Raw genomic sequence first — 22,804 nt, forward strand, 5'->3', positions numbered from 1 at the left:
CTTCCTGCCATTACAACGACATCTACCTCGATATATAGGAGCCCAAGAGCAGAAAAAAAAGATCAACAGAGGAAAGTTCAGGGGCGTCAGGAGCCAAGGAAAAGGCCCATTCTTGGGGCCCGTCCTGGAGCCGGGACATAATTTTACCCACTCACTGGCTCTCAGAACCTGAGGAGTGGGGTCTTAGACGAAAATAGAGCCTACAACTCTCCCAAAAGGAGAAAAAAGTCTTCCGGTCCCCTGAGAACCGGTCAGGCAACTTGAGCTGGGGTTCAAGAGGTGAGGTGGGTGGCACTACCAGGGTAGCACCACGCTGGTTGCCCCTCTGAGCCAGGGCTTGGACCTGTAGGGAGAGGCCCTGCATTTGCTGAGCCAGGGTCTCAAGGGGGTCCATAGTTGTGTCAGGGACCAGGGTAGAAAAGGTATATGGGCCTGTGATTATGTAATGACAGGGTAGGGAGACAGACAGTTGAGCCCTAATCTACCCGCCACTCAGTCCCTGCCTACTTGCACGGCCCGTCCTAGGCGACGGCATACAACTGGGCGACGGTCCCTATGCTCAATATAGTCAGTAAAGCCAGGGTTAAAATGAAGCAAGGTCAATAATAATAGCAGGAGCAGCAGAACCAGGAAACAGGAGAGAATCACAGGCAAAGTCAAGCAGGAAATGAAGGTATAAATAGACCGAGGGTGGGAGCTAGAACCGTCTGGCCAGGCTGTGATAGGTTTTCCCACTCCTGAGCCTACCAACCTGAGTGACCCTCAATTTCCCAGTGAGAAGCTCCACTTCAGGGTTATCTGATACACATGGGGAAAATGAAGAAAACCGGGGATTAAAACCATAATTAGAAAAGAAACTCCTGACGATGTGCTGATGTGATTATTGAGGGCAAGTTACCCAAGCACCAAAAACCTGAACCATTTATTCTGAGCATCGGCCACGAAACATCTGAGATACTGTTCCAGAGACTGATTGGTCCTCTCAGTCTGGCCATTAGTTTCTGGATGAAAGCCCGATGAAAAGGACAAGTCTAGTCCAAACTGCTTGCAGGACACCCTCCAAAACAATGATACAAATTGGACCCCCCTGTCAGAGACGATGTTAACAGGTACCCCGTGCAAACGTAAAATATGTTTAATAAAGAGGTTAACTCTTTAGCATTGGGCAATTTCTTCAGGGGAATGAAGTGAGCCATTTTACTAAACCGGACTACAACTACCCAGATCACCGACCTGCCCTGGGATGAAGGCAGATCGGTGATAAAATCCATGGCTAGATGGGTCCAGGGTCCTTCGGGCACCGGCAAAGGACACAGCAAGCCTGCAGGTCGGGATCTGGGAGTTTTAGACCGGGCGCAGGTCTCACATGAGACCACGTAGACTCGGACATCCCGTAGCAGCCCTGGCCACCAGAAACCACGGATGACAAGGTCCCTGGTACCAGAGATGCCTGGGTGACCTGACTGGACTGAGTCATGACACTCCTGGAGGAGCCTCAGCCGGAGGTCTAGGGGTACAAACAATTTGCCCTCTGGAAGGGGCAGAGTCCTGGCTGGCCGTGATCTCTGTGGTCAGGTCAGAGTCTACGGTTGCCAGTACCGCACCAGGAACTCCTTCGGGTTTGGTCTCAGGCGGAGGGGTGGCCAGAAAACTACGGAACAAAGTATCCGCTTTAATATTCTTTGAACCAGGCCTGTAGGTAAGAACAAAATTGAACCTGGTAAAAAATAGAGCCCATCTAGTCTGTCTGGGTTTGAGTCTCTTGGCTGAATCTAGAAAGACTAAATTTTTATGGTCAGTGAGGACTGTGACCCGATGTCTTGCCCCTTCGAGAAAATGGTGCCATCCCTCCAAGGCCCATTTGATGGCCAGCAGTTCCCGATTACCCACATCATAATTTTGCTCAGTGGGAAAGAACTTATGGGAAAAGAAGGCACAGGGTCGGAGGTGAGTGAGAAGTAGGACCCTGAGACAATACTGCTCCCACACCCACCTAGGAAGCATCCACCTCCACAATAAAGGGTTGAGTATAATCCGGTTGGATTAGTACCGGGGCAGAGGAACAGCACCCCTTAAGGAGCTCGAAGGCTCGGACCGCCTACAGAGACCAGTGGAGGAGATCCACACTTTTACGGGTGAGGTCAGTAAGGGGTTTGGCAATTACTGAAATTTTTTCGATAAAACGTCTGTAATAATTAGCGAACCCTAAAAACCTTTGGAGGGCTTTCAGGGAACAGGCCGAACCCAGTCAGATACCGCCTGGAGCCTGGCAGGATCCATGCGGAAATCCTCAGGGCTAAGGATGCGTCCCATTAAAGGCATCTCTTGAATACCAAAACTACATTTTTAAAATTTAGCGAACAAATTATTGGCCCTGAGAATGTGGAGAACAGTCCTGACATGTTTGACGTGCGAGTCCCAGTCTTTGGAAAACACCAAAATGTCATCTAAGTATACCACCAAGAAGAGCCCCAGATAGTCTCTAAAAATATAATTTATGAAAGTCTGGAACACAGCTGACACATTACATAGACCGAAGGGCATCACCATGTACTTAAAGTGCCCTTTGGGGGTGTTAAAGGCAGTCTTCCACTCACCCCCATTATAAACTCTAATCAGGTTATAAGCCCCCCCCCCCCCGCATGCCAAACTTAGAGAACCATTTGGCCCCCTGAACCTGATTAAATAGATCGGGGATGAGCTGTGTTGGTTCTTTATAGTAATATTGTTAAGCTGATGGTAGTCGATACAGGGTCGGAGCCCCTCGTCTTTCGGATGCAAAAGGCAGGCAGGGTCAAACCGGGAAAGTACGGAAAAACAAAAGTCAGAAGGCAAAGACAAGTCAGGAGTCCAGCCGAGGTTAGGTAACAAAAAGTCAAAAAGCAAGTCGCTCAGGGGAGTCTCAAAACAAGGGAAATCACCAGGCAAGGAAACTCTAATTACAGACAAAGGTCAACTATCCCAGGCTGAACTAAATAATTGCCTCAGTCTGGCAGGCCGGGAGACGCCCTAACGAGTAACTCTCAATGTCCTGGAGACCGAGGGAGCCGTAGGCATAGAGTACGTGACACCATCATTCCCATGACCACCCCCGTGGCCGCGCTACACCTGTGACGTCTGTTAGAACACTTTTCTACAGGGTTGGTGTTAGGATGGGGGTCAAACTGGGCAAATGCCCAGGGCCACCATCCCCACAGGGTCTCCTGTCTGAGGATAAAAATATCAGCCCACTGTTATCAGTGGGTCCGTCTCCCATCTGGGTCAGGTAGCAACCACTACAATCACAACTGGGCCTGGAAGAGAAGCGGGCCTGTTAATGGCAACATTAGTATATGGGGGCATAAAGGGGGCACTATTACTGTATGGGTGCACAAAGGGGGCGCTATTATGGTGTGGGGCACCAAGTGGGTGGCATTACTACTATCTGGCGCACTGTAGATGACGAGTTTGTTTAGAGGATGGGGTATAGGTGGGATGAATGCAAGAAAAGCAGGAAACCAACTTGTCTGTATTTTAAATTCTGCAGAGGGGATTCATGGGTAGAAGTCGTTTTAGGTTTCTGGGCAGGATGGAGAAGAAAAGGGAAAGTGAACAAATCTAATCTGAGAAGACGTCACCTGTGAGTCACTGTGCTGTATATGGTCTACAACCCTCCTGTGTAGGACCAGTATTTACCACTATATGGTCACTGGATGTCATTGTACTGTAATCACTTATATGGTCTGTAGAGTTCCTGTGTAGGACCGGTATCTAACACTATATGGTCAATGCATGTCACTGTACTGTAATCACTTATATGGTCTGTAGAGCCCCTGTGTAGGACCGGAATCTATGATTATATGGTCACTATAAGGTGGTGATATTGGTTTTTTTTCAGTGGTTTTGATTCAGTAACAGTATGGTAATATTATTTAGTCACTATGTGGTCATTGTGTAGCGGAAGTATTGAGTAACTATGCAGGTAAGAGCCTATTCACATCTGCGTTGGAGGCTCTGTGAAAGATCTGGACGAAAATACCGGAAACCATAGCGCAGCCTGCTGCGCTTTTGTTTTTGGTATAATCACGGATACCATGACGGAAACCAGACGGTAATTTTGTGGTTTTAGGCCTCCACATAAACACTGATGCAGGTGTGAACAAGCCCTAAGCGGGATTAGTTTGCGTGTACGATCCCAACCTGAAAACACAACCAGCTGCCATCTTTTAACAATTTAAAGCCCATTTACCTCTGCCGCCTTTATACCGTAGGTGGAGGTAAACAGGTTAAGGACGGGCAGCTACTATTGGTCCAGTGCTGTGTGCTTGTCCCCCTAAGCTAAAATTTGTGGCCTGCACATCAGGATATTTTTTTATACAATTTCTTGGGATGAGAGGTGATCATAAAACAGGAATTATTTTTTTTTTTTTTAAAGCGACCTGTCCACAGAGTTTAAGGCCTGATTTACACGAGCGTGTGCGTTTTGCACGCGCAAAAAACGCAGCGTTTTGCGCGCGCAAAAGGCACTTGACAGCTCCGTGTGTCATCCGTGTATGATGCGCTGTGCGTGATTTTCGCGCAGCCGCCATCATAGAGATGAGGCCAGTTGACATCCGTCACTGTCCAGGGTGCTGAAAGAGCTAACTGATCGGCAGTAACTCTTTCAGCACCCTCGACAGTGAATGCCGATCAAAATATACACCAATCTGTGAATAAAAAAAAGACGTTCATACTTACCAAGAACGTCCTGCTTCCTCCAGTCCGGTCTCCCGGCCGTTGCCTTCGTGACGCGTCCCTCTCTTGTCATCCGGCCCCACCTCCCAGGATGACGCGGCAGTCCAAGTGACCGCTGCAGCCTGTGATTGGCTGCAGCCTGTGCTTGGCCTGTGATTGGCTGCAGCTGTCACTTGGACAGAATTGTCATCCCGGGAGGTCAGACTGGAGGAAGAACCCGGGAGTTCTCGGTAAGTCAGAACTTCTGTTTTTTTTTACACGTACATGTATATTGTGATCGGAAGTCACTGTCCATGGTGCTGAACCAGTTTAACTCTTTCAGCACCGTGGACAGTGACTGTCTCCCGGCGTCGCGTACCGGAAAATTTTTTGCCGGGTTCGGTCAAAACGAGTTCGGCCGAACCCGTTGAAGTTCGGTGCGCTCATTTCTAATTTGACACTCCGTTTGGATGTTTGTAAACAGAAAAGCACGTGGTGCTTTTCTGTTTACATTCATCCTTTTGACAGCTCTTGCGCGAATCACGCAGTTCGCACGGAAGTGCTTCCGTGCGGCATGGGTGCGTGATGCGCGAAAAACGCACGATTATAGAACATGTCGTGAGTTTTACGCAACGCACTCACGCTGCGCAAAATTCACGCATCGTCTAAACTGCCCCATAGAGTAATATAGGTGCGTACGACACGCGTGAAAAGCACGCGCGTCGCACGCGCTTATATTACGCTCGTGTAAATGAGGCCTAAGGCAGCACAGAGTATTTCAGGAGAGGAGCGTGCAGATTCTGTGCTGCTGTGAACTCTGCTCTTACCATTACGTAGCTCTCAGTCTGTTACCTCTCCTCCACTCCTGTCCTCAATAACACCTTCACATGATTGGCAAGTCACCACCCCGCACAAGATCCGCACGCTCATCTCCTGAAATACTCTGTGCTGCCTTAAACTCTGTGGACAGGTCAGGATCCTGTTTCTTTTAAATGCTGCTGGGGAACCCGCTCGATCCACTATATAAGGCTGCGCCTCCATCCTCTTCTGCCCCAGTCACTTATTCCCAAGCACTGTAGCGCAGCCTTATAAAGTGGATCGAGCGGGTTCCCCAGCAGCATTTAAAAGAAACAGGATTCTGACCTGTCCACAGAGTTTAAGGCAGCACAGATTATTTCAGGAGATGAGCACGGCCGGGCACGGCCGGCCACGGGCAGCCGGTCGTTTTTCCGAGCCGTGCTCCCATTATAAAGTATAGGAGCACGGCCCGTAAAATAAAAAAATAGAACATGTTCTATCTTTTTAACGGCACGGGCACCTTCCCGTGAGAAAACGGGAAGGTACCCGTGGCTAACAGAAGTCTATGGGCCCGCTATTTCGGGTCGTAATTACGACCCGTAATAACGGGTGTTTTTACGGTCGGGTGCATGAGGCCCCGTAATGACGGGTGGCTACATGTGTGCACCCGTCATTACGGCAGCGTTGCTAGGCTACGTCAGTAAATAGTCACTGTCCAGGGTGCTGAAAGAGTTAACTGATCGGCAGTAACTCTTTCAGCACCCTGGACAGTGAATTCCGATCAGAATATAGAGTAACCTGTAAAAAAAAAAGACGTTCATACTTACCGAGAACTTTCTGCTTCCTCCAGTCCGGTCTCCCGGCCGTTGCCTTGGTGACGCGTCCCTCTCGACATCCGGCCCGACATTCCTGGATGACGTTACAGCCCATGTGACCGCTGCAGCCAATCACAGGCTGCCGCGTCAGGAAAGAAGGTCGGACTGGAGGAAGAAGAGGGACTCGTCACCAAGACAACGACCGGGTACGTATGAAATGCTTTTTATTTTATTTTTAATCAGCAGCCTCTTTTCTCTATCAGTGATTGATAGAAATAAGTGGCTGCCGATTTGTATAATATTTTTGACCGGGTTCGGTCAAAACGTGTTCGGCCGAACCCGGTGAAGTTCGGATTCGCTGCGAACCGAACTTTTCCCGATGTTCGGACCGAAACCGGGTTTGGTTGTCCCAGTTCGCTCATCTCTATTCATGGCATAGACGACCTGTTAACTTTATTCGGCGGTTAACTATGATTACGGCCATACTAAATTTATATTCTTTTTTTTATGTTTCACTACTTTTTCACAATAAAAACACTAAGGCTATGTTCACACAGAGTTTTTTTGCAGGCGGAATTTCTGCCTCAAAATTTCGTTTGTAAGTTTGAGGCAGATTTTCCTCTCCCTGCACGCCGATTTTCGCGGCATTTTTCGCGGCGTTTTTGCCCGCGGCCTTTGAGCGCCGCGGGCATAAAACGCCGCAAAATACGCTTTCTCTGCCTCCCATTGAAGTCAATTGGAGGTCAGAGGCGTAAACGCCCGAAAATAGGGCATGTCCCTTCTTTGTCCCGCGAGAAATAAACGGGAGGCATTTTCGGGCCGTTTTTGACGAGTTTTCCGGCGCGGTTTCCGCGTCAAAAAACTTGTAAAAAAACTCAGTGTGAACATAGCCTTACATAAAGTCGCCATATTCTGAGAGCCATAACTTTTTCCATCTGCAGAGCTGTGAGGGCGTTTTTTTGCGGGACATGCTGTAGTTTTTATTGGTACCGTCTTGGGGTACATTTTTTTGGTAGCTTTATATTCCAATGTTTTGGAGGTGATGTGACCAAAAACAGAATATCTGTAATTTTTTTTTATATTTTTCTTACAGCGTTTACCGCGCAGGATAAATGATGTGATTATTTTTGTGTCTTTATGGATGTGGCAATACCAGTTGTGTATAGTTTTATATATTTTTTTAATAATGACTTTATAAAGAGAGAGTGGCAATTTTTGTTTTTTTATTTTTCTAGAGCATTCTTTTTAGTTTTTTGTTCCACTAGGGGAATTGAGGATCCGATCACCTCTTAGCTGGTATAATACACTGAATTCTGGCAGGGCCTAATAGGCTTCAGTACATGGCAGACCAGGAGGCCATTGTTAGGCCTCCAGTTGCCATAGCAACCATTGGCACCCCCGCGATCACCTGCTATTGTATAGAAGAAGCCCCCTCCCTCTGTCAACCACTTAGATGCTGCGCTCGCTATTGACTTTGTCGACTTAGGGCTTGTACGGCCTATCAGGACGCGGATCTAGTTGAAATCTATGACAGAGACCCCTGCCGTTGTAGGATACAGACTTTCAATCACTGCATCACGCCTCCGCTCCTGGCCGTTAACCTTAAAGGCTAAAAGAGGCCTCATCTGCTCTGCTTGTTGTGCAATTCACCGGGTTTGGTGAATATAAATTTTAGTTGCACATTAAAAATATTTTTAAACAAAAATAATTTGTTTTTGCATCTCCGCTTTCCAAGAGCGGTAATTTTTGTATTGTTTCGTCAATATCGCTGTATAAGGGCTTTTTTTTTTGCCAGACAAGTTATTTTCTTTAATGGCACCATTTTTGGGTACATATGATATATTGATTAACTTTTATTATATTTTTTGTGGGGGGTATTTTTTTATTTTTTTTACGGTCTTCACCATGCTGTTTAAATACTATGTTAACTTTATTGCTCTGGTCGTTACTATCGTGGCGATACCACATATGTGTATTTTTTTTCCCACTTGTACAAAATAAAACCCACTTTTTATGAAAAAAATGGTTTTGTTTCATTTTTACTGTATATGTAAACGCCCGTGTTGTACGTTTTATGGGTGCGATTACGTTTAAGAAACCAGTGGAATTGACCACATTGATTTGAGAATTCTTTGAGATGATAGAAACTTCCCCAGAGGGTGTAGTGAGACCCTACTGTCTGTATTCTTGTACCATATTACGTTTTATATGGCCACCGGATCACTGAGATACGCTTCTTGTGATGTCATCTAGAATGCGGGCAGATTCTATTTCTCTACACCTCTTAATCTGGATGTGTAAACATCTTATGACATCATCAAGTCTATAAATTGGGGTCACACATTGACCACGGTGTCGGTTTCTCTTGCTGGCTCTCATTATGAAGGTGTCTTTGATGAAGAGGAGGATAGTGAAGATGTTTTTCAAGATGAGGATTATAGAGAAAATGGAGGTTGGCGGACGTCAATTTCCTGATGATGTAGAGATGGAGGACGTGGAGGAGGACGAGAAAATGGAGGTTGGCGGACGTCAATTTCCTGATGATATAGAGATGGAGGACGTGGAGGAGGACGAGAAAATGGAGGTTGGCGGACGTCAATTTCCAGATGATATAGAGATGGAGGATATGGAGGATAAGAAAGACAAAAAGGAAGTTCGCGGACGCAAACTTCCAGAGGATGTGGAGATGGAGGACCTTTCAGGGGTTACCGTTACCACCAGGGCCTCAAACCCCCGGAAGAGAAAGTGGGCATTTTAATTCATCTGACACTCGGGGCCCATTTACCATCAGGGCCCCGAACCCCCGGGAGAGAAAGAGGCCTGTTCTGTTCCATCTGTCGCTCGGGGCCCATTCACCATCTTTTGTCACCCCAACATGGTGGTCTTTACCATTTAAACCATCTGAAATTGTCATGAAGACTCCTCCAGCGCTGAGAACCAGTGATGTGCAGAACAGAAGCGAGATCCGGTATGTCCGACGTCTTCTGCTCCGTCTTCATCTCCTTGTGGTGAAGGTTTTGTGAATTTTTGGGCTAATTCAGATTTTTTGTCTTTTCTAGGATACAACTGTGAAAAAATAGAAAAATGTTTTACGCTCTCTTATGATCCAGGACTGAGCTGTGTAAGGGTGGACTGGCGGCCATATCCACGTGTGAAGAAGGACCCTCCTCTTCTTCATGTCACAGATCATCACATGTTAAAGGGCCGGAGAAAACCGCACAGCAATTCTACTGGATTCTGGAATAAACATATATTTTCTTTACAATTTTTAGTGTTTTCATATATATATTGGGGAATTTATCCAGGGAGCCTTTTATCTACAGGGATCATAAGGGTGTGGAAAAGTCAGGTGTAATAATCTGCAGAATATATCAATAAGTATCTATCAGCAGGTAGAGAGGACAGAGCAATATTCTGCAGATCTCCAGAGAGGTCAGTGGTGTAATAATCTGCAGAATATATCACTATGTATCTGTCAGGAGGTATAGGAGCAATGTTCTGCAGATCTCCAGAGAGGTCAGTGGTGTAATAATCTGCAGAACATATCACTATGTATCTGTCAGGAGGTAGAGAGGACAGGGCAATGTTCTGCAGATCTCCAGAGAGGTCAGTGGTGTAATAATCTGCAGAATATATCACTATGTATCTGTCAGGAGGTAGAGGAGCGATGTTCTGCAGATCTCTAGAGTAGTCAGTGGTGTAATAATCTGCAGAATATATCACTATGTATCTGTCAGGAGGTAGAGGAGCAATATTCTGCAGATCTCCAGAGAGGTCAGTGGTGAAATAATCTGCAGAATATATCACTATGTGTCTGTCAGGAGGTAGAGGAGCAATGTTCTGCAGATCTCCATAGAGGTCAGTGGTGTAATAATCTGCAGAATATATCACTATGTATCTGTCAGGAGGTAGAGGAGCAATGTTCTGCAGATCTCTATTTCAGTGGTGTAATAATCTGCAGAATATATCACTATGTATCTGTCAGGCGGTAGAGAGGAGAGAGCAATATTCTGCAGATCTCCAGAGAAGTCAGTGGTGTAATAATCTGCACAATATATCACTATTAGAGATGAGCGAACTTATCAAAAGTTCGGTTCGGCTAGTTCGCCGAATTTCACAAAAAAGTTCGGTTCGGACCGAACTAGTTCTGACCGAACCTGTCACTTACGTGCGCCGAGCATGCTACTGTCCGGGGTGCTGATAGAGTTAATGGGCTGCACTAACTCTTTCACCAACCTTGACAGTACATGCTCGGCGCGCGGAAAATAAAATTTTAATAAATGTAATAAAAAAATAAAAATTATACGTTCGTACTTACTTTCCTCCTGTCCGGCCTCCAGCGATGACGTTTCATCCCTTTCGCCGCTGCAGCCAATCACAGGCTGTAGTGGCGGTCACGCACGCCAGGATGACGCTTCATCCCACGTGACCGCCTCTGCAGCCAATCACAGGCTACAGCGGCGACATGGATGAAACGTCATCGCTGGAGGCCGGACAGGAGGAAAGTAAGTATGAACGTATTATTATTTTTTTGGGCATGTATGTATGTATGTATGTATGTATGTTGGCATGTATGTATGTTGTCATGTATGTATATCTGTGCATGTATGTTGGCATGTATGTATATATGTGCATGTTTGTATGTATATTTGCATGTATATATTTGCATGTATGTATGTATGTTTGCATGTATGTATGTTTGCATGTATGTATTTTTGCATGTATGTTGTCATGTATGTATGTTGTCATGTATGTATGTATATATGTGCATGTGTGTATGTATATTTGTATGTATGTATGTATGTTTGCATGAATGTATGTATGTTTGCATGTATGTATGTATGCATGTTTGTATGTATATTTGCATGTGTGTATATATATATGTATGTTGTCATGTATGTATGTATGTATGTTGTCATGCATGTATATATGTGCATGTATGTTGGCATGTATGTATATATGTGCATGTGTGTATGTATGTATATTTGCATGTATATATTTGCATGTATGTATGTTGTCATGTATGTATGTATGTATATATGTGCATGTATGTTTGCATGTATGTTGGCATGTATGTATACATGTGCATGTTTGTATGTATATTTGCATGTATATATGTTTGCATGTGTGTATGTATGTTTGCATGTATGTATGTATGTTTGCATGTATGTATGTTGCCATGTATGTTTGTATGTATGTTGTCATGTATGTTTGTATGTATATATGTGCATGTATGTATGTTTGCATGTTTTTATTTTTGCATGTATGTTTGCATGTATGTTTATATATATGTGCATGTATGTAATTATGTTTGCATGTATTTATGTTTGCATGTATATTTGTGCATGCTTGTATATATGTATGTATGTATCTTTGCATGTTTGTTTGTATGTATGTATGTTTTCATGTGTGTGTGTGTATGCATGTATGTATGATAGTTTGCATGTATATATGTGTGTATGTTTGCATGTATGTATATTTGCATGTATATATGTGCATGCTTGTATGTATGTTTGTATATATGTATGTATGGCCATGTATGATACTGTCTGCTGGCGCCCTGTATCTAAGTCAACTTCACGGCAGGCTTCTATACATGGTATAACAGTCAGTATCACACATTAAACTGAATCTAAGCCTACGACATGTTTTATTTCATTTTTTTTTTCACAGGTTTGGTGTTTGGACTACGTCGGTTTCGAGGACTACTTAGATGACGTTTTTTTTTCTACAATAAAATGGTTAATGAGGGTTGTGTTGGGGGTGCTTTATTTCAATAAAATATTTTATCTATATCTTTGTCTTTTTCTTTTCAAATTTTATTACTACCACTTTAGTAATGGCCGCTGTCTGAGTGACAACATCCATTACTAAGGCGAGGCTTAGTGTTCGCCGGTGCAGAGGCTAACACTAAACACCATTATTACCCCGGTACCCACCACCACCAGGGGTGCCGGGAAGAGCCAGGTACGATCCAGTACCCGACCATCTGTTGTGATGGTCGGGCCCTGGGGCGGCCGCAGGCTGGTATTATGAGGCTGGGAAGGGCCAAAACCAGTGGACCTTCCCACCCTTGTAATGCTAGGCTGCTGTGTTGTATCTGGCTGGTTATAAAAGTGGGGGGACCCCACGTCATTTTTTTAAATTATTTATTTAAATTTTTTTTTTTAAAAGACATGGGGTTCCACCCAATTTATCATAACCAGCCACATACAACACAGTGTTATTAGCCTGGGAATGGACAAAACCAGTGGCCCTTCCCACCAATGTAATGCCAGACTGCTGCGGCCTTGTATATGGCTGGTTATTAAAAATGTGGGGGACCCAACGTCTATTGTTAAATTTGTTAAATTAAAAAAAAAAAACGACGTGGGGTCCCCCCCATTTTTATAACCAGCCCGATACAACACAGCAGCAGCAGCCTAGCATTACAAGGGTGGGAAGGTCCACTGATTTTGGCCCTTCCCAGCCTCATAATACCAGCCTACGGCCGCCCCAGTACCCGACCATCACAACAGATGGTCGGGTACTGGATCGTACCAAGCTCTTCCCGGCACCCCTGGTGGTGGTGGGTACCGGGGTAATAATGGGTGGTTAGTGCTAGCCTCTGCACCGGCTAACACTAAGTACCGCCTTAATAATGGACGCTGTCAATCAGCCAACTGCCATTATCTAGGCACTAATAAAGTTTAAAAAAAAACACAAAGACAATTCTTTTTTATTGAAATAAGAAATCCCCAACAAAACCCTCGTTAACCATTTTATTAAAATTTGAAAAAACGTAGATCTACGCAGTAGTCCAACGAATCGAAGATGTAGTCCAATCGGTACATCAAAATCTGCAACAACATAAAAAAACAGTTATCAATGTGAACAATACCAATACTTCTACTCACCTACACACATATATACACGCACACACAAACAAACAAACATACACAGACACACACATATATACACAAACACAACAAGATATAAACACACACACACACACACACACACACACACACACACACACATAAACAGACAAACACACACATATACACGAACTCACACATATACAAACAAAAACACATATCCAAACACACACACACACACACACACAGTTATACACACACATACACGAACACATATACACAAACACATATACAAACAAAAACACACATACCCAAACACACATATACACAAACACATATACACAAACACACCCATATATACACACAAACACACACCCATATACACACATATACACAAACACACACATACAAAAACACACACAAACATCTACGCACAAACATATACACAAATACACCCATATATACACAAACATATACACAAACGCATATACACAAACACACCCATATATACACACACACACATATACACAAACATACATATAAAAACAAAAACAGACAAAGTCACATACCCAAACACACATATATACACAAACACACACATACACAAACACGGTTTCTTTTAAATGCTGCTAGGGAACCCGCTCGATCCACTATATAAGGCTGCGCTACAGTGCAGCATTTAAAAGAAACAGGATCCTGACCTGTCCATAGAGTTTAAGGCAGCACAGAGTATTTCAGGAGATGAGCATGCAGATTCAGTGCTGCTGTGAACTCTGCTCTTACCATTACGTAGCTCTCAGTCTGTTACCTCTCCTCCACTCCTGTCCTCCAGAACACCTTCACATGATTGGCAAGTCACCACGTAATGGTAAGAGCAGAGTTCACAGCAGCATAGAGTATTTCAGGAGATGAGCGTGCAGATCTTGTGCGGGGTGGTGACTTGCCAATCATGTGAAGGTGTTATTGAGGACAGGAGTGGAGGAGAGGTAACAGACTGAGCTACGTAATGGTAAGAGCAGAGTTCACAGCAGCACTGAATCTGCAAGCTCCTCTCCTGAAATACTCTGTGCTGCTGTGAACTCTGTTCTTACCATTATGTAGCTCAGTCTGTTACATCTCCTCCACTCCTGTCCTCTATAACACGTTCACATGATTGGCAAGTCACCACCACGCACAAGATCCGCATGCTCATCTCCTGAAATACTCTGTGCTGCTGTGAACTCTGCTCTTACCATTACGTGGTGACTTGCCAATCATGTAAAGGTGTTCTTGAGGACAGGAGTGGAGGAGAGGTAACAGACTGAGAGCTACGTAATGGTAAGAGCAGAGTTCACAGCAGCACTGAATCTGCACGCTCATCTCCTGAAATACTCTGTGCTGCCTTAAACTCTGTGGACAGGTCAGGATCCTGTTTCTTTTAAATGCTGCACTGTAGCGTAGCCTTATATAGTGGATCGAGCGGGTTCCCTAGCAGCATTTAAAATAAACAGGATCCTGACCTGTCCACAGAGTTTAAGGGTATGTTCACACGTAGTCAACAAAAACGTCTGAAAATCCAGAGCTGTTTTCAAGGGAAAACAGACCCTGCTTTTCAGACGTTTTTTTACCAATTCGCATTTTTCGCGGCGTTTTCACGCCGTTTTCGCTGCGTTTTTTAGGTCCGTTTTTGGAGCTGTTTGCATTGGAGTCTATGAGAAAACAGCTCCAAAAACGTCCAAAGAAGTGTACTGCACTTCTTTTGACGAGGCTGTATTTTTACGCGTCGTCGTTTGACAGCTGTCAAACGACGACGCGTAAATAACAGGTCGTCTGCACAGTACGTCGGCAAACCCATTCAAATGAATGGGCAGATGTTTGCCGACGTATTTGAGACGTATTTCCAGACGTAAAACGAGGCAAAATACGCCTCGTATACGTCTGAAATTTGGCCGTGTGAACATACCCTTAGGCAGCACAGAGTATTTCAGGAGATGAGCACGGGCAGCCGTTCGTTTTTCCGAGCCGTGCTCCCATTATGCACACGACCGTAAAAACACCCGTTATTGCGGGTCGGAATTACGACCCGCAATAACGGGCTCATAGACTTCTGTTACCCACGGGTACCTTTCCGTTTTCTCACGGGAAGGTGCCCGTGCCGTTAAAAAAATAGAACATGTTCTATTTTTCTATTTTACGGGCCGTGCTGCTATAATTATAATGACAGCACGGTTCGCAAAAGCGGCCGGCTGCCCGTGGCCGGCCGGCCGTGCTCGTAGTTACGAGTCGTAATTACGAGCACGGCCCGTAAAATAAAAAAATAGAACATGTTCTATCTTTTTAACGGCACGGGCACCTTCCCGTGAGAAAACGGGAAGGTACCCGTGGCTAACAGAAGTCTATGGGCCCGCTATTTCGGGTCGTAATTACGACCCGTGATAACGGGTGTTTTTATGGTCGTGTGCATGAGGCCCCGTAATGACGGGTGGCTACATGTGTGCACCCGTCATTACGGCAGCGTTGCTAGGCGACGTCAGTAAGGGTATGTGCACACACACTAATTACGTCCGTAACTGACGGACGTATTTCAGCCGCAAGTACCGGACCGAACACAGTGCAGGGAGCCGGGCTCCTAGCATCATACTTATGTACGATGCTAGGAGTCCCTGCCTCTCCGTGGAACTACTGTCCCGTGCTGAAAACATGATTACAGTACGGGACAGTTGTCCTACAGAGAGGCAGGGACTCCTAGCATCGTACATAAGTATGATGCTAGGAGCCCGGCTCACTGCACTGTGTTCGGTCCGGTACTTGCGGCCGAAATACGTCCGTCAATTACGGACGTAATTAGTGTGTGTGCACATACACTAAATAGTCACTGTTCAGGGTGCTGAAAGAGTTAACTGATCGGCAGTAACTGTTTCAGTACCCTGGACAGTGACTACCAATCACAGCACCTGTAAAAAAAAAGACGTTCATACTTACCGGGAACTCCCTGCTTCCTCCAGTCCGGTCTCCTGGCCGTTGCCTTGGTGACGCGTCCCTCTCGATATCCCTTGATGACGATGCAGCCCATGTGAGCGCTGCAGCCAATCACAGGCTGCCGCGGCCTCTGCAGCCAATCACAGGCTGCAGAGGCCTCTGCAGCCAATCACAGGCTGCCGCGTCAGAAAAGGTCGGACTGGAGGAAGAAGAGGGACTCGTCCGCAAGACAACGACCGGGTACGTATGAAATGCTTTTTATTTTATTTTTAATCAGCAGCCTCTTTTCTCTATCAGTGATTGATAGAGACAAGTGGCTGCCGATTTGTATAATGTTTTTGACCGGGTTCGGTCAAAACGGGTTCGGCCGAACCCGGTGAAGTTCGGATTCGCTGCGAACCAAACTTTTCCGGAAGTTCGGACCGAAACCGGGTTCGGTTGTCCCGGTTCGCTCATCTCTAATCACTATGTATCTGTCAGGAGGTAGAGGAGCAATGTTCTGCGATTCTCTAGAGAGGTCAGTGGTGTAATAATCTGCAGAATATATCACTATGTATCTGTCAGGAGGTAGAGAGGACAGAGCAATGTTCTGCAGATCTCCAGCGAGGTCAGTGGTGTAATAATCTGCAGAATATATCACTATGTATCTGTCAGGAGGTAGAGAGGACAGAGCAATGTTCTGCAGATCTCCAGCGAGGTCAGTGGTGTAATAATCTGCAGAATATATCACTATGTATCTGTCAGGAGGTAGAGGAGCGATGTACTGCAGATTTCTAGAGATGTCAGTGGTGTAATAATCTGCAGAATACATCACTATGTATCTTGTCAGGAGGTAGAGGAGCGATGTTCTGCAGATTTCTAGAGATGTCAGTGGTGTAATAATCTGAAGAATATATCATTATGTATCTGTCACGAGGTAGACAAGCAATGTTCTGCAGATCTCTAGAGATGTCAGTGGTGTAATAATCTGCAGAATATATTACTATGATGTATCTATCAGCAGGTAGAGAGGACAGAGCAATGTTCTGCAGATCTCTAGAGTGGTCAGTGGTTTAATAATCTGCAGAATATATCACTATGTATCTATCAGGAGGTACAGGAGCAATGTTCTGCAGATCTCTAGAGAAATCCGTGGTGTAGTAATCTGCAGAATATATCACTATGTATCTGTAAGAAGGTAAAGGAGCAATGTTCTGCAGATCTCTAGAGAAGTCAGTGGTATAATAATCTGCAGAATATATCACTATGTATCTGTCAGGAGGTAGAGGAGCAATGTTCTGCAGATCTCCAGAGAGGTCAGTGGTGTAATAATCTGCAGAATATATCACTATGTATCTGTCAGGAGGTAGAGGAGCAATGTTCTGCAGATCTCTAGAGAGGTCAGTGGTGTAATAATTTGCAGGATATATCACTATGTATCTGTCAGGAGGTAGAAGAGCAATGTTCTGCAGATCTCTGGAGAAGTCAGTGGTTTAATAATCTGCAGAATATATCACTATGTATCTGTCAGGAGGTAGAGGAGCAATGTTCTGCAGATCTCTAGGGAAGTCAGTGGTGTAATAATCTGCAGAATATAAAACTATTTATCTGTCAGGAGGTAGAGGAGCAATGTTCTGCAGATCTCTAGAAAGGTCAGTGGTGTAATAATCTGCAGAATATATCACTATGTATCTGTCAGGGGGTAAAGGAGCAATGTTCTGCAGATCTCTAGAGAGGTCAGTGGTGTAATAATCTGCAGAATATATCACTATGTATCTGTCAGGAGGTAGAGGAGCAATGTTCTGCAGCTCTCCAGAGAGGTCAGTGGTGTAATAATCTGCGGAATATATTACTATGTATCTGTCAGGAGGTAGAGGAGCAATGTTCTGCAGATCTCCAGAGAGGTCAGTGGTGTAATAATCTGCGGAATATATCACTATGTATCTGTCAGGAAGTAGAGGAGCAATGTTCTGCAGATCTATAGAGAGGTCAGTGGTGTATTAATCTGCAGAATATATCACTATGTATCTGTCAGGAGGTAGAGGAGCAATGTTCTGCAGATCTCTAGAGAGGTCAGTGGTGTAATAATCTGCAGAATATATCACTATCTATCTGTCAGGAGGTAGAGGAGCAATGTGCTGCAGATCTCCAGAGAGGTCAGTGGTGTAATAATCTGCAGAATATATCACTATGTATCTGTCAGGAGATAGAGGAGCAATGTTCTGCAGATCTATAGAGAGGTCAGTGGTGTAATAATCTGCGGAATATATCACTCTGTATCTGTCAGGAGGTAGAGTAGCAATGTTCTGCAGATCTCCAGAGAGGTCAGTGGTGTAATAATCTACAGAATATATCACTATGTATCTGTCAGGAGATAGAGGAGCGATGTTCTGCAGATCTCTAGAGAAGTCAGTGGTGTAATAATCTGCAGAATATATCACTATGTATCTATCAACAGGTAGAGAGGACAGAGCAATGTTCTGCAGATCTCCAGAGAGGTCAGTGGTGTAATAATCTGCAGAATATATCACTATGTATCTATCAACAGGTAGAGAGGACAGAGCAATGTTCTGCAAATCTCCAGAGAGGTCAGTGGTGTAATGATCTGCAGAATATATCACTATGTATGTGTCAGGAGATAGAGAGGACAGAGCAATGTTCTGCAGATCTCCAGAGAGGTCAGTGGTGTAGTAATCTGCAGAATATATCACTCTGTATCTGTCAGGAGATAGAGGAGCAATGTTCTGCAGATCTCCAGAGAGGTCAGTGGTGTAATAATCTGCAGAATATATCTTTGTGTATCTGTCAGGAGGTAGAGAGGACAGAGCCATCTTGACTAGCCTAAGTAGAGTCATGTGCTGAGTAACCATTTTACCTTTATTCCCCTTCTTTCGCCCCCTTCCCAATAAAGACACGTGACAACCGAGGTTGGATGTGAAATGGCCACAGCAGCCGTTTATTTATTTAACATGAATTAAATGCAATTTAATCCGAAACATTCAGATAACTCTTTTAGGAATTCGACGAGAGAATTCCTACTATAATTCACATGACCCAACATGGGTCAATTAACACTAAACAGAGCAGGGGAAGTCCTTGAAGCCATTTTTCCGATTTCCTTTAAATTAGCCATCTGCAAACCACCACCAACTATTTACCTCCAGCCGTAAACCAGCTCGGAAGCACCGCTCACCCCTGCAGATGGCTCCAACCACCAGAAGACCACTTCAAAGGGATAACACCCTATGAAGTCTTCAAATGATCTACCATTTTTTGGGGGACGCATACCCCCGATGCGACCCCCCCACCATTTTGTACTGACCAACCTCAAGGACTCCCCCCGCCACAGCGAAACAGGCCTTGACCACCTTAAGCCTGTGAGTCCCTCCAAACCACCACCGCCCTCTCAATTCCTTCTGCTAAAGCCAGGCTCCACATATCAATTCCAACCTGGGTCAAATGTACTCCATCACTCCTCCAATAATTACCGACTCCTGACTCCAGATTCTTGTGTCGAACACAAATGCCCCCGTTCCTAGCAACAAAACGCGACACCGCCCGGTTTACCTTAATACGGGCTTTATTGACCCTCTCAACCGATCTTGCCAAACGCCAAAACTTCCTCGGAACGATGTCCGACCAAACAATCACCAGGTGAGGATAAGATGCCCATAAACACAACAGATCGTGTTTAATATCCCGCACTAACTCGCGAAACGGGCGCACCCCCAGATCATTCCCCTCCCGCATGTAACACCAGAACCTCCGGAACCCTATCTAACTGAGAGTATGTCTGAAACTCAGCAAGTACCCGGCTCCACAACATACCTCGGAAGCCCAGCCAGTGTAAAACCGCATCGTGCCGCAGAATGCGAAGCTGACGGCCATCTGGGCGAACGTCCGCCCGCAATGCCCCCCAGTGCACAAAAGAAAGTCCTAAAATCCACACTAAGCAAGGGTGGTGATCTGAAAAGAAAGAACAAAACCGCACATGTCAAACAATCAAAGCTACCTTACCGACTCACAACAAATGAGGGCGCACATAAGTCCGAAACCTGTTGGACTCCCACCGGCCGATGCGCCGCACACCCTCGTCGTCCAACCCCCAACGCCCCGCCTCAGTAGCAGCGCCGATCCTGAACGAGTGATACGAGTAATACCCCTGCCCCACGCCAACCGCAGCCAAGCATTTCTTAAACACCGCACCAAATTGATACCTGGACAAAAACGAGCCATTCTCATGACGGAGCAATGGCGACTCAGGCACCCCAACCAGTGGCTTAAAAGCCACCATACAAGCAACTGGACACATCGCCGACCCTGGGAGGACAAACAACACTATCCGCTTACCCCGACCCGCTTGATCAGTCTTGGACCGCCGCAAAAACAACTCGAGTCTATCCTCATATAGCCCCATGTCCGCCTGCCGCAATCCCCCAGCCCTAGCCGCACTAGGAGAAACCAACTCCCCAATTCTGAGTGCTCCGAAAAACGCGAGGGAAAAAGCCAAACGGAACAAGACTACCTCATCAGGCGAATTACAAACAGCCCCCAGCGATGCTCCCAACGACCCAAGGAGGGAAAAAGAAACGGGTTGCCTCTGATCTGCTACCGCCCTGCCCCGACGCAAACCTTTTAGAGCTTGCCTTACTAAAAAATGTTTGGACACATCCTGAAAACCCCGTAATTTGAATCCAAACGCCAAACCAGCAACAAAACGATTCACTTTTGCCGGGGAAAAACCCGCCTCCCAAGCATCCCCCAACCAGTACAATAATGGCACCAACCTGTCTTGCGCCGTGCTGACGTTACCCAACACTCTTACCCACTCCTCCCACTGCTGCCAACACGCCGAATAAGCGCTCCAAGTCACGCTAGCCAATGACCTTTCAATCAACCGTTCCACGGGACCGAAACCAGACCCCAGAGATGTTCCGGGCAAGCCAAACCGACCAGCTCCGCTCCCGGTGCCATTTGACGAAAACGATCCCACTGCGAGCGAGAAAGAGCATCAGCAATACAATTGGAAACCCCAGGTACATGCACCGCAACCACCCACGTGTTTAAAGACAAACACACCAAAACTAGGTGACGCAACAACTGAACCACCGGTGGAGAAGATGCTGATAAGTTGTTAATTGCTAACACTACCCCCATGTTATCGCAGTGGACACTAACATTTTTATCCCTGAGCCTATCCCCCCAAATGGTCACCGCCACCACGATGGGGAACAGCTCGAGCAGGGCCAGATTTCGCGTAAGACCACCAGTCACCCAGCTGTCCGGCCAGTTCCCCGCACACCATTGTCCTCCTGCATACGCGCCAAAACCACCAGACCCTGCCGCGTCAGTAAACAGCTCCAACTCGCCCATCTCCTGTACCTGCGACATCCACAACGATCTACCATTATACAGCCCGAGGAACTCGTCCCAGACATGCAGATCCGCCCTGTGATCCCCACCAATCCTCACAAAATGATGGGGCGCCCGGATACCCGCCGTCGCTGACGCCAACCTCCTACTAAAAATTCTACCCATTGGCATAATTCGACAGGCAAAGTTCAACTTTCCAAGCAGCAACTGAAGATCCCGAAAAGTGATCTTCTTCAATTGGCAAGCCCGCCTGACCTGCCGTAGTGGCAATAATTTATCCTCAGGAAGCCTGCACTCCATTGCCACCGAATCAATTTGGATCCCCAAAAAACTGATGGTAGATACCGGGCCCTCTGTTTATCCAGGCGCCAAAGGGATTCCAAAATCCGTCGCAACCTTCTGTAAGGAATACAATAAATTACCGCAAACTGGGGAACCGCTAGGGCCTACGCACAAAAAATCATCAAGATAATGTATTAAGGAATCGACCCCAGCTACACCCTTCGTCACCCATTCCACGAAACTACTAAACGCCTCGAAGTATGCGCAAGAAAGGGAGCAACCCATTGGAAGGCACCTATCCACATAAAATTCCCCGCTCCAGAAGCAACCCAACAGCCGTTGGCTTTCTGGATGTACCGGCAGCAAGCGAAAGGCCGCCTCAATGTCAGTCTTTGCCAACAACGCACCGGGCCCTGCCTCCCGCACTAACGCCATCGCTTTGTCAAATGACGTGTAAACAACCGAACATAAGTCGTGATCTATCCCATCGTTCACCGACGCTCTCCTGGGAAACGACAAATGCTGGATCAAATGGAATTTGTGAGGCTCCCGCTTTGGCACAACTCCCAAGGGTGATACCACTAAATTCTCAATCGGCGGTTCGGCAAAAGGCCCGGACATCCTACCCAAAACCAAACAAAAACCCCTCATAAATTAACTTGGCCGCAACCCTATCCGGATATTCACTTAGATACGGGGCCATCCTTTCTACCCTCACCGGCGACCGCCCCTTGACCAACTGAAGAGGACTGAGGGCCTGACCGCCTCCCTTTCCGCATACATTTTGAGGCCCCGTGTGAGGAGCCATTGCACTCCGAACAGACATGTTTAAATTTACAGGTGGCCCTGAACTTACACGGCCATCATTGAATTGCCAGCAAGTTTTGACCCGGAACCTTGCCCGGATTGACTAGACTGGCCCCCTTGGCCAACGCTCCTGGGAAAGGACTGCTTAACCGGCGCCGTAACCCGCAACCACAATGCAATATTCTTTTGATCCCACCGGATCGCCGTCCGGACCGCCTTCCGCTGGCGAAATTGCTCGTCGTA

The sequence above is a fragment of the Rhinoderma darwinii genome (genome assembly GCF_050947455.1).
Source record: "Rhinoderma darwinii isolate aRhiDar2 chromosome 12 unlocalized genomic scaffold, aRhiDar2.hap1 SUPER_12_unloc_14, whole genome shotgun sequence".
Lineage (NCBI taxonomy): Eukaryota > Metazoa > Chordata > Amphibia > Anura > Rhinodermatidae > Rhinoderma > Rhinoderma darwinii.